Source organism: Microcebus murinus, chromosome 1 (assembly GCF_040939455.1).
Source record: "Microcebus murinus isolate Inina chromosome 1, M.murinus_Inina_mat1.0, whole genome shotgun sequence".
Classification (NCBI taxonomy): Eukaryota; Metazoa; Chordata; class Mammalia; order Primates; family Cheirogaleidae; genus Microcebus; species Microcebus murinus.
In genome coordinates, this window is record NC_134104.1 from 60,133,022 (window position 1) to 60,147,899 (window position 14,878).

Sequence of the window (14,878 nt, forward strand, 5' to 3'; positions counted from 1 at the left end):
TCTATTTCTATTTCTTTTCCTTTTTTTTGACCTTACTCTTGAGAAAGCAAAGTATTTGTTTTCTCATATCCTTTTTGGTCCAATTAATTATGATGTTCTGATCTTTCTTAGCTGCTTGACCTGTAGGCCCTCTACAGAATATTGCAAGACCCTTCTCAGAGGAGCAGCAGAGATGAGCTTAGTCTCCTAGGCTAAGATTGTTATGCTGGATTTGATAGGTGAAGTGTAAAATGCAGGGATAAGCACATCTATTGAGAACAAACATCCATTCTCTCTAACAAAGATCTTCATTGGATTTGGAAAAATGCTGTAGGTCTAAGAAAATCAAGCCTTATAGGGATATTCTTGGTTTAAAACATATTAGAAAGAGAAAATCTTGGTTTTTATTTAAGAGAGTTTATGAGGCCAAATCCTCAAAATTGTCAAATTATGAATTACTTAAGGATGTATGTATAATTTTCTTTGCAATACACACCCTGAGTGCCGTGGCTCATGTCTATAATCCCAGCACTTTGAGAGGCCAAGGTGGGAGGATCACTGAAGCCAGAAGTTTGAGACATGCCTGGGCAACATAGAGAGACCCCACATCTACACAAAAAAATTAAAAATATATTTTCCTGGTTAGAGCTGGAACCCATACTACTAAGTGAGGTATCCCAAGATTGGAAAAACAAGCACCAGATATATTCTCCAGCAAACTGGTATTAACTGAGTAGCACCTAAATGGACACATAGGTGCTACAGTAATAGGGTATTGGGCAGGTGGGAGGGGGGAGGGGGGCGGGTATATACATACATGGTGAGTGGGATGTGCACCATCTGGGGGATGGTCATGATGGAGACTCAGACTTTTGGGGGGAGGGGGGAAATGGGCATTTATTGAAACCTTACAATCTGTACCCCCATAATATGCCAAAATAAAAAAAATAATTAAAAAAAAATTAAAAAATTATCTGGGCATGGTGGCACCCACTTGTAGTCTCAGCTACTTGGGAGGCTGAGGCAGGATGATTGCTTGAGCTCAGGAGTTTGAGGTTGCAGTGAGCTATGATGACATTGTTGCACTGTAGCCTAAGCAACAGAGGGAGACCCTATCTTAAGAAAATAAGTAAATAAATTAATACATAAATTTAAAAAATGGGAATATATATCCACTTAAGTGTTTGCAACTTTCAAAAATGATGTGGAGCTTTGTTTGGGGATTGGGACACACTGAACTTCTTTGAACAATTTTAACTGACTTCTATTAATAATTCTGAGGGATAGATATGCAACATACAGCATGGCAACATTAGATCTATACCTCAATTTATATATACCCATTCAAGTGAAATGATTATAAAGTTACACCAAAAAATAATACCATCTATGTTTGCAGAGTTGGGATGACAGAATATTTATAATTTAAGGGTTTTATTCTTTAGTTATATATTTTACTATATGTTAAACATTTGGGCCTATTTTCTGAAAGTCATTAATCTAATGATAAATTCATCATGAAGAGTAGAAGCTGTTCCTTAAGGTTCCCACAGAGATTTAGGATGGGCCTAGACCTCCCCTCCCCCAAAGCCTATAGTCTCCTGCAAAATCTGCTCTAGATCCTGTTACTGTTATCTATTCAGGTTTGATTTTCTTGTTCAAGGTTCAATGTATATCTGGAGAAGGGGCAGAGAAAAATCAAGTAAGGATAAGGCAGGACTTAGATACCTAACATTTATGTCTGTTTCCTATCTTATACCTTTTTAGACCCATGCTTGGAGAAGAGTGTGGGAATCTGCTTGCTCTCTTCTCTCCTTTAGACTAAATATAACTATAAATAGAACTGACATCCTTTCCTCCCATGGAAAATATGGATTTCCTGTATTTGCTCTGGTCAGTTGCTCTGAAGGCAACACAACACTGCGTGTTGAGTATCAGAACAATTATCCTTGATGATCCACCTGCTAAGGTAGGTGAATGAAACGAGCACCATATTGTGTGTGTACATGCCTGCCTACACACATGTGTCACATGTATTGATGTTTCCTCAATCCTCCCATCTTAATTTATAGAAAATAGCGAGGGAATGAAGTAGAAATGAAGGGACTTCTTTTTCTGATAATATAGGATCATCCATTAGCCAGATCTATGTGCTTCCTGGACCAAAGAAAGTTCCAAAGCTCTGCCTGGCCCTGATGGTGTGTTTGAGAGGATATATACATAACTCTCTCCTTTTTGCTGACACATTAAACATTGAATGGTTCTTCAGAGGCTGACTGAAATGGATTTAAACCATGGCCTGGAGCTACTTAGCAGTTTAGGAATGTGGGAAGTTGCATTCATAGCTACAAACATGAACAACAAAACAAAACAATACTCTTCACTTTACATTTCCCTTACACACCTTAGCATTAGACTATTGTTTGCTAAATGGCTATGTTTATTAGTTTTGTTTCACCAGCATGACTATAGTCTCCTAGAAGTCAAATTCCCACCAGATATTTTGTTATCCTTTACACTGTGTTGCACAGAGATTAAATAAACATTGACATTCCACAAGAGTGGAACAATAGGAAAAGAAAGAAAAAATGTGAAGAAGATACAAGAAATTGGAGGCAAAGGAGAATGTGTACATAGGTTGAGAAAGGCACTCTGGGGAAATGAACCAGGAAAGAAGGAAGATGTGACAAAGTCATTGGGGTTCATGGTCCCTGTAGAAAAATATTTACTAAGAAATGTTTACCTTTAGTTCTTCTTTTTCTTTTCTTTTCTTTTTCTTTCTTTCTTTCTTTCTTTTTTTTTGTTTTGTTTCCTATCCATCTCCTTGTCCTCCTTCCTTTCTCTTTTACTCTATGTATAGCCTAAAAAGAGTAGAGCAATGGACAACTCAACAGGATAGCTATACTACAAGTTACAATGACGACTGGACAGACTTAGGCTCATTATGGACCAACAAGGATGGTGTCCGAGATGTCTGCAGTCTTCAGGGAGATGAGAGTGCAGGACTCAAAATCTAAACTCAGGCCTCGGCCACAGATCCTACCTGTGTCTGAATTAATACACCTCTCTCTCTTGTGTTATCTGCTCTAACGTTTTGTTCTTCCCTGAGAGCCCTTGAGGATGGTGAAAAGAGTAAAGAAATGCACCTGGAGTACTAAAGGAACTCCTAATAAGATCAGTAAGCTCTTTTGTCCCCAACCCTAAGAAAGGATGCCATTTTTCTTCCTAATACTTTTATTTCTTCTTTCTTTCTTTTTTCATTCCAGTCTCTTGCTTCCATGATGATTAATACTTTTAAATCATTATTCACTGAGTGGAAACATCCTGTCTCCGCTCAACCCTTTCCAAAGGGAAACACGGAGCCCAGGTCTATGAAGTAACCCCATGTGTAGCAGTTAGATTTGGTGAGAAACAGGAGACTCTACTCTCTTTGTGTTACAAAGAACAAATAGAAAGTTATGCAGTTCAGGAAATAAATAGTGAGGCTGAGTCAAGGCCATCTCAGTAGAGATGATTCAGATCAGTTTGACTCTCCCTGTCCTTTCCTTTAAATCCCACTTTTTGTTTTTGTTCCTCTCTCACCCGACTATTGTCTGTTGGGTCCCTTTAATTTCTTTTAGTATGCCCCTCTTTTTATAATCTTCTCAAACTCACTCTTGTCCATTCTTCTTTCTGTTTTACTGCAGTTCTATTTCTTTCCCTTTTTCTCTGTCTTCCTTGTCTGCTTCCCGTGAGATGTATGCAGCTAGACTTCATTAGTTCACTGTTCCATCAAGAAAAATATACTAGGAAGCAGGTAGGAGAATTGGAGGACGGACTCTAGCTTACATTGCAACTAGGTTAACCCATTGTGTGGGGGGATGATCCATTCTGGTCTTTTCTTATTCCTGAATAGCACCCTAACAGCTTCATCACCTCCACAAGCAGGAAGATGCTGTTTGCTTTTAAATCAGCAGGGCCTGGCTAAAAGCCTACAGATTCAATAAAAGTCTTTACTGTGCTGGCCCTCTGCACCTCTTCTCACCCCCCCCCCATGCTTGTGCCTTTCGTGACACAGAAGTTAATTATACTCATCAGAATAATACATCTCTAATAGACTTTTTCCAGTCTACTTGGATTTGGTGCCTTGCCCGTGATAGTGGGTGTCAAAGAGATTTCAGGCTTGCCCTGCCTCATGTATGATGCAGTCTCATAAGAGAGACCTTGGCTGGAGAAACTATGTAAGGCCATCTTTCCATTTGAAGAGTCACATTTACCTTTTAGTATTATTTGAATCTAGCTGAGAAGATGAGACATGTTGCTCTTCTTGTTCTGAGAAAAGGCACACAAACCTTTCAGATCCCTGTACCCATTACCTCCATTTTCCTTTCTCTTGCTCTTCCTGTTTCTGTGACTGCCATTCTGTCTGTCCCCTTTGGTCTCTTTCCTTCTTTCCTTTCTTTTCTCTCTCTCCTAATGCCATCATTAACTCAAGCCTCTGAAATTATTTTTCTATCCAATTGTGAAAGAGCTTAATGGATGAGCTAAAGTTGCCCCAATTCTCAATCCTTTGGCCTATTGTCAAACTCTTTATTAGCAGAGAAAGAGCCATTTCTTAAAAATTTGATTGGGAACACCTGCTCCCCAAGATGCTATAGAGTCTGTTTTCAGTGGCTTAAGGAGAGTTCTACAAAATATGTCATGGGGAGCTAGACTGATACACCCAAGCAGCTGTGAAAAATCTTTTGGTCTCCAGAAAGGTGAGAATGGCTTGGAGTTATGGTTGGACAGCAAATGGCCAGCAGCATTAGGGGAAGCAATGGAGAGCTATGAGGCAGAAAACTGTTACTGAAATAAATGACACTAGAGAAAGGACAAGGAAAAATAGATAGGAGGAGAGTGGAGAGAAGAATAGCTGAATCTTAAACAAGGGTGGAACTCAAGTTATTTTAGCGGGATCCTCTGACCTGAAACCATGTGCTTCCTACTACTTCCTCCCATGCACCGGGCAGCCCCTCCTCACCAGCCTACCTGGACATTCATTCTGACACACATCTCATATAACAAATCCCCTGTAGCTACTAATGATGCCACCGTTTCACTTGGAAGTTATTTGAATTTGAAGTCTTTTTCATTAATTTTCTATGCTTAAATCTACAGGGCGACTATTCTTTTTAGAGTAAGTATCTCTGCACAATTCAAATAACTCCCCCCAATGTATTAACGAGCCCCTAATTTAATCTCTGATTCAGGCTTTATTCATGTCCTAGCAGTAATGCTGGGATTGTTGCTGACATCAGCTCCCCCTGCCAAGGACACATTAAACATGCTCTGGAAAATAGACATACAAAGCTGCTTAACAAACACTATGAAAATGAGGTTTCTATCATGTTTCCACAGAAGTCAGCCCTCACCACCTGACCAAACCTAATGCCCCAGTTACCGCCACTTCTCCCCCATTCTCTTCCTTTTCAGGACTCAGGTTTCTCCATGAATGATTTTCTCTCAGGTCTTTCATTGTCTTCCACCATGACCTCCTCTCTCACACTCAATGTTTTTGCCATCTTTCTATGCAAGACCACACGCAAAGGCGGAGAGGGCAAATTGACCTAAATCTCCTATGGGGCAGATAGTAATAGCACGCTGGACAGGAGAGGAGTGGGAGACCTCATGTGAGGAGAGCGAGAGCATTGGTTCTGGAGCTGTGGGTTTCTCCGTGAGCAGAGGAGTGCAGACTGCAGAGCAGAAGAATCAAACAGAAACGAAATTTCTTTGTGTGTGATTTGTTTTTTCACTCGGTTCTAGCCAAGGATCTTGATTTTGAGCACATCTCTTCCTTCTCATATTTCTTTCTTTTTTATTTTCTGTCCCCGTTTTCTCTCAGTAGCCATTTACTAATCAAAAAGGTGAATCTAAACCATAAAATCTAAAAATCCCCAATGGGTGCCTTTCATAGTCTCTTTTATCATTTTTTTTTCTCTGAATAAAACACTAGATGATTTTATACTTGATAGGCACTGATTAAGTTGTTCTATAGAAATACATGAAATAACAACCAATAAAGATTTAGAATGAATTATATATTTGGAAATAGGTAAAGAGAGTTTTACACCAGTTTGATAGCAAAGTTAGTACATACTGAAAACAGCAAAGCAACAGCAGAAGGATAATTATATATTATGATTATGAGAAACCTAAAGGTCACCATGAGCTAGTGCCCAAGAGTATCGCTTGTTTGGTTTTCTCTGCCTTCTCCTTGACTTGATCTCTAGATCTGTTTGTTTAGACAACGTGATTTTGAGGAAATAGGCAAGAATTCAGAGTTCAAATTTTAGTTCAAAACTGATTCTCTCAGTAAGTGATCATTTTTAGATAAACAAATAAATACATCTTAGAATTTGCTTCCTTATCTGTAAAATTATAATAATACCATTACATAGGATGGTATTATTGCAACTACTAACTGAAGAATTCTTTCTTATGATCTCCTATATTTCCTACTAAAGTGTTTCCAGTGGAACATCAGCCAAGTGAGATGATGACATGTATATATGAATGACCTTATGAGTATTTTGTATTAATCCATAATTGGAGAAGCTTCTGTTTTCTCTACATATAGCTTGACCCACTTGAATTTACTCTTGTTATTGGTAACAGAAGAGTCTCCTTGTATCTAGAAAAATTGATCTTAGGCCTTTGTACAAGAAATACAAGGAGGATTGCTATGGTAAGGGCTTACCTTGAGAGGTCTCCTTGTGAAAACTTTCTTAAAAATTTTTCTCTTGTCATTTTCCTTTAATGAAAATTTACTTAGCCAATAAGGAATTCCATTTTCTCTCAAGACCTGCCTCTATTCACTTTTATTTTTTGTTCCTTTGTTGTGTTGTTGTCCAATGCACTTGGAACCAATAAATCTCTATGTGCCTCAAACAATGATGAAAACTGAGCCACATAAACAAAATTCAGGTTTTCTATGCTGAGATGAGAGCTTACGAGTTGCCAGATCCTAGTATAGCACATTTGGTGGAGGCCATCCTAGTCACTTTCCAGAGAATTGGAGAAAACTCTGGGGCACTTTTTCAGGGCAGATGGCAGAGTTACTCTTCATACATGTTACATTGCAGTACAGACTGGGATTTGGGGAAACATTACTACACAATTGATAAATTAGTTTTTTACCATTTTGTTAACATTAAATAAATTCTATACTCTCTTTTAAGAGAGAAGTGGTTTGAATCATTACTTTCATTTTGGATAGTCAACAAAAATAGCCCATGTAGTCCGTCTGGCTGAGATTTCATTTTACAACAACTGTAAATTAGGGAAGAAACTTAATGAGTTACTTTTCATTCAAGAATAATAAAAAGCTAGGTCAATAGATGATCCTACTAATAGAAGTGATACCAGGATAGCCCTCAATGACTGTGCATGTATAATTCCCATTAACCAAATGTTATTGTGTTCTATTAAGATATGTTAAAGCCATTGGATCTGTAAGGATAATATAAAACTTTAGGAGTTTACAGGACCTATTTAACTGAAATATCTCGAGCAATTTTTACTATACCAGGGGAAGAAAAAGAAAAGAAAAGAACAGAGCCTGAGATAGGTTATGGAGGGCCTTGCTAAGGGATAATTTCAAAGCTTCAGCAAAACAAACATATGAAAAAAGAAGCCCAAGAGAGTGTTTAGAGGCAGGAGTTGGAAAAGCAGAATATTTTCTAAATTAAAAATGGTACTAATTTAGTTTTCTATTTGAAAGTGAATGAGCAGAGAATAAAATAAAGGGGCAAGAAGAAGAGAAGCAAAGGGAATAAGAGAAGGGAAGAAAGGAAAGATAAAATAGAAAGTTTGAAAACATATTGGAAGACTAGATGTCATATTTGCACAAATAATCAAGGAAATTTTTAGAAACGAAGATATCTAGCATTTCATTTAAGTGGTTTTTCTCCTTTTGGATATTTAGATATAAATTCCACTGCCTTCTCAAGTTATGAAACCGATAATGTGTGTGAGTTGGTTTTTGTTTACTTATATATAAATTAAGAGTAAATTCTGGTTCTGAGCTCCCTATATGAGTTAACACAGTGTGGGGTAAAAATATCTGCTGCAGGACAATGAGCTGGTGGATAAACTAAATGAATTCAATGAAAGCAGAAGATTGGAGCTAGAAGTAACTATAAAATCAGGAGCTCTCAGAATTTACAGATTTTTAGGGAGGTCATTGGACTGTCTATTGGAATAAGGTTTCTAGACAATTATTTCTATTTTAACTAACAAAACAATACCAGTTAGTATCTGGAGAACAAAACCATAAAAGTTTCAAGATATACAACAGAGAATCTTTGGTCAATAGGAGACACCTCCCATATAATGACTGGTAGTTAAGAATTCAGACAACTTGCCAGCTAATCTGTGCCATCACCTTGGGATTTAAGATTGGGCCTCTCATAGCATCTTGGATAATGTTTAAAATAAAACATAATCTATGAATAAATTGTCTATTGGAAGAAACAGAAACTTGTACTCCATAAGTAGAACATTTTTTAAGTCTCAGGGCTCCTTAACCCTTTGTTTCCTTTGTGTTTGGTGAAATTTATTGGAAAATTAGATAAACTATCTTATTTATGTCAAGTGAAATCAAAAAAGTGGAATAACATTCATAATTTGACCAGAGCTGTCAAAGTAGAGCCGGACGGATGGTGAAAGCAAGGGGAACTTGGTAGAAAGTGTAAGAAGAGAGAAAGAGTATGGCAGGAAAGGAGGAGAAGAAGAAGCAGGAGGGAAAGGAAAAAGAAGAGGAGGTAGATGGGGAAGAGGAGAAGTAAGGTATGGGGTTAGGAGAAAAGAGAGGGAAGGGGAAGACAGGAAACTCAGTGTGGGGGGTGGGAGGGTGAGAAGGGAATTAGAGTCCTGTGGCTGAGCAAACCAGCCTTCCACCTCATTCTTGCTTAGTTTCTTCAAATCTTAGAGTAGATCCTAGTAGTTCCCTGCTTCTACTATTTGTACCATGCCATAGCTACTAGATTTAGAAAAGTGATCAAATGTCAAGTTCTAGACATTTTTAAAGTATCTTTTAAAGTATTATTTTTTAAATTTAAATTAAAACTTAAAATACTAAAGATTTTTCAGGATCTTTCTATTATCCACCCTTGAAATGAAATAGAACTTTGTAGATGATCCCAAATTATTATTCCAAAAACACAGCACTTAGGATGACTTCACATTTAAAAATCTGCCGGGCAAATTTCCATCACACTTGTTTTTGTTTTTTCAATTGTTATTTATTTGTTATCAAATAATTAGTTTTGTACAAATCGTTGTGAGTTGTTGATTAACAATAATATGCTTGAAATGTTGATTGCTTATAAATTTTGCCTGGACATATTATTACTGATATAGCAAAAAGTTAAAAAACAAGATGGTATAAAGAGTAAACAATATGAAAACCATGTATGGGAAGAAATGTGATGAAAGATAACAATTAATATCAAGATTTTACTAGAAGGCAATTCTGAAGGCAGGAACAAAAGAAGTAGATTAGGGCAGGGGTGATGTTGAAGTTGCGTGGCTGGCTTTCCTCCATACTTGCAGAGATTCTCTTATTTAATTGATGAAAAAGGATGCAAGTAAAACATATATTGAGGTGGAAAGGGGGATACCATAATGTTTTTAATAGTTATGGTCCCCAAAGGTCTTAATCTTATCCTGACCACAGAATCTATATAAATTCAGTAAAGCCAAATATTACCCTTCAAAACCTATGAAAAGAGTTTACAATTTCACAATGTATATCATAGGTCTGGTTTAATCTGAATAAGTTATAATCAGAATAAGAATGCAATCTACATTATAATGACAAAGACACACCATTTGTATTAAGATGCATGTATGGAATATGATATGGCCTGCCTGAAAATTAAATCCTTAATACATCAACCTAGTTTGTGAATTTCAAGTAGATTCACCATTCATAGTCTAAAATGTTCTTTCAAATACAATGATATTAGAAAATTGTTAGTGTGTTTCTTTTCTCATTATGGAGGTAATGCTACTCTGGTGCTCTGCTATCATTTTGTGTATTTAAGAACACTTCAAATACTTTTTCTCATCCTTTCCAGGGATGGTGAGTCTGAGGTTTGAATAGTCAGCCATGAGAGGGCAACATACCTGCAGCCCTAGGATCCATAGTCATCTGTCTTTCCACATAGCAAATCATTAACGAGTTTTTATATATGTCATCTCAATTATCAAGATATACTTACACAACTCCAAATATCAAGAATAAAATTAATTATCCTTGGAAGCAATCATAGAAAAGAAAAAAAATGCTTACATGCAAGATATTTTCACTTTCTTCCTGCCTACTCTCTATTCCTTAAGACTGGAGTTCAGCCAGTTAACTAGAGTTCTCACTGAATCTTATTTCAAAATTGAAGACTTGAGGTTGTTAAAACTGCCTTTACTTTGAACTTCACACACCGTCTGTTGGATTTTGGAGAGGCAAAGAATCATTATTGAAGATACTTAGGAAGTTTCTGCTAATTAAGACCTGTTCCCCTCAACCAAGCAACTGGCTATACATAATACAAAAATAAATGTTTTCCCTGATCCTATCTATTTTTTTACATATTCATTTAAGTGAGTAGATGACGACATTTGACTGGCAACTTATCTTGGAACTGTTGTATGCTCTACAAGGAAAAGGAAACTAAAAATAGACAAGATACAATGTTTAAGTTATTTTGTTTGCTATAGTCTTTTTATCTCCTTTTTTATGTATGTAGGAATGTATAATAAATATATGTCTAAGATTTGAATTAATGACTTCACTTTATCATAAATGTAACATAAACCACACCACATTTTCAATAGATGACTATTTCAACCACTGCTTAAGCAATTATATAACACATTTTTAAAAAAAGAATAGGTTTATACTTAATGTTTTCATATAACTTAAATATTTGTTTACTAAAACCTTTAATTTTTATTAAATGCAGGAGACACCTGAATGATATACATATGTAGAAGTGCTTTGACATCTACCACTGAGTTATTGAAATATCCATTTCAAAACCTGTCTTACCACAATCAATCAAGTCTTTCAACATTGCACAGAGAAAATAAATATCTCAAACTGTCTATTTCAAGTGCTCTTAAAGCTTAAAGAGCCTTAGATAGGATTAGCATCAAAGAATGAAACAATGTATTAAAATTTTGAAAATTGCATTACAGAAGAGTAATCTTTCCATTTAGATAACAAATTATATTAACACATATTCATTATAGTGCAGCCACCACCACCACCCACGCCTCACACCACAGTTCATCCAGAGAATGAATTATAACTAAAGGAAAGCATCACAAAAGAATGGTGGAGAATATTGCACATGACCACCTATTACTGACAGGTAGATGGACTCTCAGACTTGGGGTAAGTGGGTGAGTGATGAGGGTGCAGCAGGAGCAGGGAGACCAGGGATAAAGGAGGCAGACAGAAGCTTTCAGTGCTCTTGTAGCCTCAAACTCACGGAATCCTGTTGACAGGCAAAGGAGAGTGACCAGTAGCTTGGACAAAAATGAAAACATTTTCTATAAGGCTACTATCTTGTGACAACTGGTCTTTAAATCTACACTCACATAGCACAGGAGTAACAACAGATTTGTAGGATGCTTTCCATACTGACACACTTCAAGGCTGAGACCAAGAAGATAAATGTCAGCACTGAAGGCAATTACTTTAGACAATTCTAAGAGGCTGAAGACAAGCTATGAACACATTGGTGACAGTACTATGAATAAGAGACAGACACCTTTGTTTCAGGCCTCCATTTTGCCCTGACTGTGGTTAGTAAAGGTGTAAGATTGTTTATTCTTTTCATAGCTTTGTCCTATACTTCCTGCCCCCAAAGCAAGTGATTTCCTTTCTGAGCTTTATCCCATTTAGTAGACTTCCTCCTGCACACATCCAAAGCTGAATTCATGATCTTTATTCCCACATTTGGGTCTGCCTAAACATTCTTTCCTTCAGGAAAAGGAAGTATCATATATCTACTTCAAGCTAGAAATCTGGGAACTAACCTTGAAACTTTCCTTTTCCCAACGCTCCCCCCACCCCACCAACGCATTCATTACAAAATCTGGCCAATTTTACTTCTAAGTCAATTTCCTAAATCCCATTTACATGTCTACATTTACCACTAGTTCAAACTACTCCCACCTCCTGCCTGATTAATGCAATGGTTGTGCATTCTTTGTTCACTCTTGCCAACTTCAATCTGCTTTGACATTGTACCCAGAGTAAGTCTTTTAATACACATTAAGCATGTTTTTGCTGAGAGATTAGGGTTAATTTTTCCAAGAGAGATTCCCAGGGCCTTCTATACAGCTCCATAGAAATGTGCTCAGACCGTGCATTTAAGGCAATTGAACCTGGCCACTCACAATCACAAGGTTTGAATTCCACACCTTTCTCATGACAAAGGAGGGGCTTATGCTTCCCCAAAAAGGAACATTTGATGGGAAGAATTCTACTCCTTACCTGCTACATCATATACTTGAACACCTTAGTTCTAAATCATAGGAGCAGCAGTACTACTCACAATCACACATGTTGGATAGGGCTAGAGCTAAGTTTCGGCCTATAATATTGCTGTTGTTTTCCTGTTCATGGTTACACAGTGTTCCCTAATCATGCAGCTTCAAAGCTCCACAGATGAAAGGTAGAGGTTTCTCCTGAAATCTGGTAGCTGGTCTTACTAAACCTCTGTGGGCTGTTCAGAATACAGATGCACTCACTGCTGATTTTGTCTCTGTTGGTTAAACTTGGGGTTAAGCTTTAACCTCAAAAATGCTGCTCCATCAGGTTTGGTGTCCTTTTTCACATGGCAGCTACCCAGCTTAAAATTCTTCCATGGCACCACATCACTCTTAAGGTAAGCACTCACATCATTACCATGCCCTGCAAGGCCCGGCATGACCTGGCTCCTGCCTCTCTCAGGTTCACTCTGCACCACTTGTTCACTCTGTTTCAACTAACTGGCCTTCTTTTATTTTTCAAAAATGCAACATCTTTCTGCCACATGGCCTTAAACTGCTGTTCCCAGTGCTGGAACATTCTCCCCCACTCAGCCTTCTGATCTGAAATCAGAAGTCACTTCCCCAAGGAAGCCCTCCCAGTTCTCCCAGACTAGCCTAGACATCCCGTTATATATATATTGTTTAGCGAGAAAAGCCAAACCAAACAAATAAAAATAGGAGTCTTTTCTGATTTTTCTTTTGTAGCTGTTATTCCTACTTTTAAATTGAATCCTAATGGTAAAGGTTCATGATATAAATGAATAGTTACAGAAAAAATAGTGTTTATAGCAGTAGAAGTCTTTTCAACATATACATTCACTCTAGAAAATGTCAATTTATTTTCTTTTTTTTTTTTTGAGACAGAGTCTCGCTTTGTTGCCCGGGCTAGAGTGAGTGCCGTGGCGTCAGCCTAGCTCACAGCAACCTCAAACTCCTGGGCTCGAGTGATCCTTCTGCCTCAGCCTCCCGGGTAGCTGGGACTACAGGCATGCGCCACCATGCCCGGCTAATTTTATATATATATATCAGTTGGCCAATTAATTTCTTTCTATTTATAGTAGAGACGAGGTCTCGCTCAGGCTGGTTTTGAACTCCTGACCTCGAGCAATCCGCCCGCCTCGGCCTCCCAAGAGCTAGGATTACAGGCGTGAGCCACAGCGCCCGGCCCAATTTATTTTCTTTATGTCAATCCTTGCTCCTCTCAGTAGCATGTTATGCTCTCCTCCTGTAGCATCTGATACTTATCCCTCATAACATTTACCATAGATACAAAAATCATATATGATACTTTTAGAAATTTAGAAAAAAAAGAATAAAAAATAGCATCTATAATTCTATAACTCAATCATCTATCTAGCTTTTTATTTATTTATTTATTTTTTGCATTTACTGAAATACAGTTTCTTAATCACAAAAATATTTGTTAGATCTTTGCTGGTAATATGAGGTAAGAAAAAAATGGAAGAAGTTAGAGAATAGGACTGTGGCCCCAGGTGACAAACATGACAGAAGGTGTGCTACAGAGCAAAGAAAGAGAGCAGAAGAACATAAATTCTTTGTTTGGTCATTAAGGAAGAAGACAGTACCCTGAGATATTAAATGAATTTTGTTTTCCCATTTTTAAGGAAGACGTTAGGGAGATTCTCATTTGCTAAATGTCTTTGGAAACAGGCAAGAGAAACAGACGAGAATTGTTAGATCAAATAGTGGTTAATGTACAAGATGTTCTACACCTAATAGATAAACAAGACGTGGAAAAATCACCAGGACCAGATGGCAGTTCTTATGTCCTTTCATATGTGGTATTTTCTTCTTCAAAATAAAAGATGAAGCACAAAAATGTGTCTGGGTTTAGTCTAACTGCAAGTAGCTGGGGAAAGAATAAATACGTCAATTTCTATGGCTGCCATCTTGCACCACTATTGCATTTAGAAATAAAGATCCAATAGATGTGTCACCTCATATCAAAATCATCTGTAACTTTCATAACAACCAAATTTAGCCTGAAAAATAAAATAAAGTATCCCCATACAGAACTGGTGCCTAATCATATAATAATCTAAAAAAATGAATATTTTGCAGTACATCTGCAATTAGATACAATGCCACTTTACAATATAAACATATACAGTAGATTTGTATTTTTCTTGATCTTTTAATATGCGATTATTCACTTCTAGTTCTGTTATTTCCAGCCATAAGGGATTTAAACAGCTGGTTGAGTGAGTCATTCCAAATACTCTGAGAGACAGGAAAGAGATTCATTTGCTTTTTGCTTATGGGGATATATTAATGAATCTTCAATCTTGCCCTCACTATCCCCGATGGCCATAAGCAT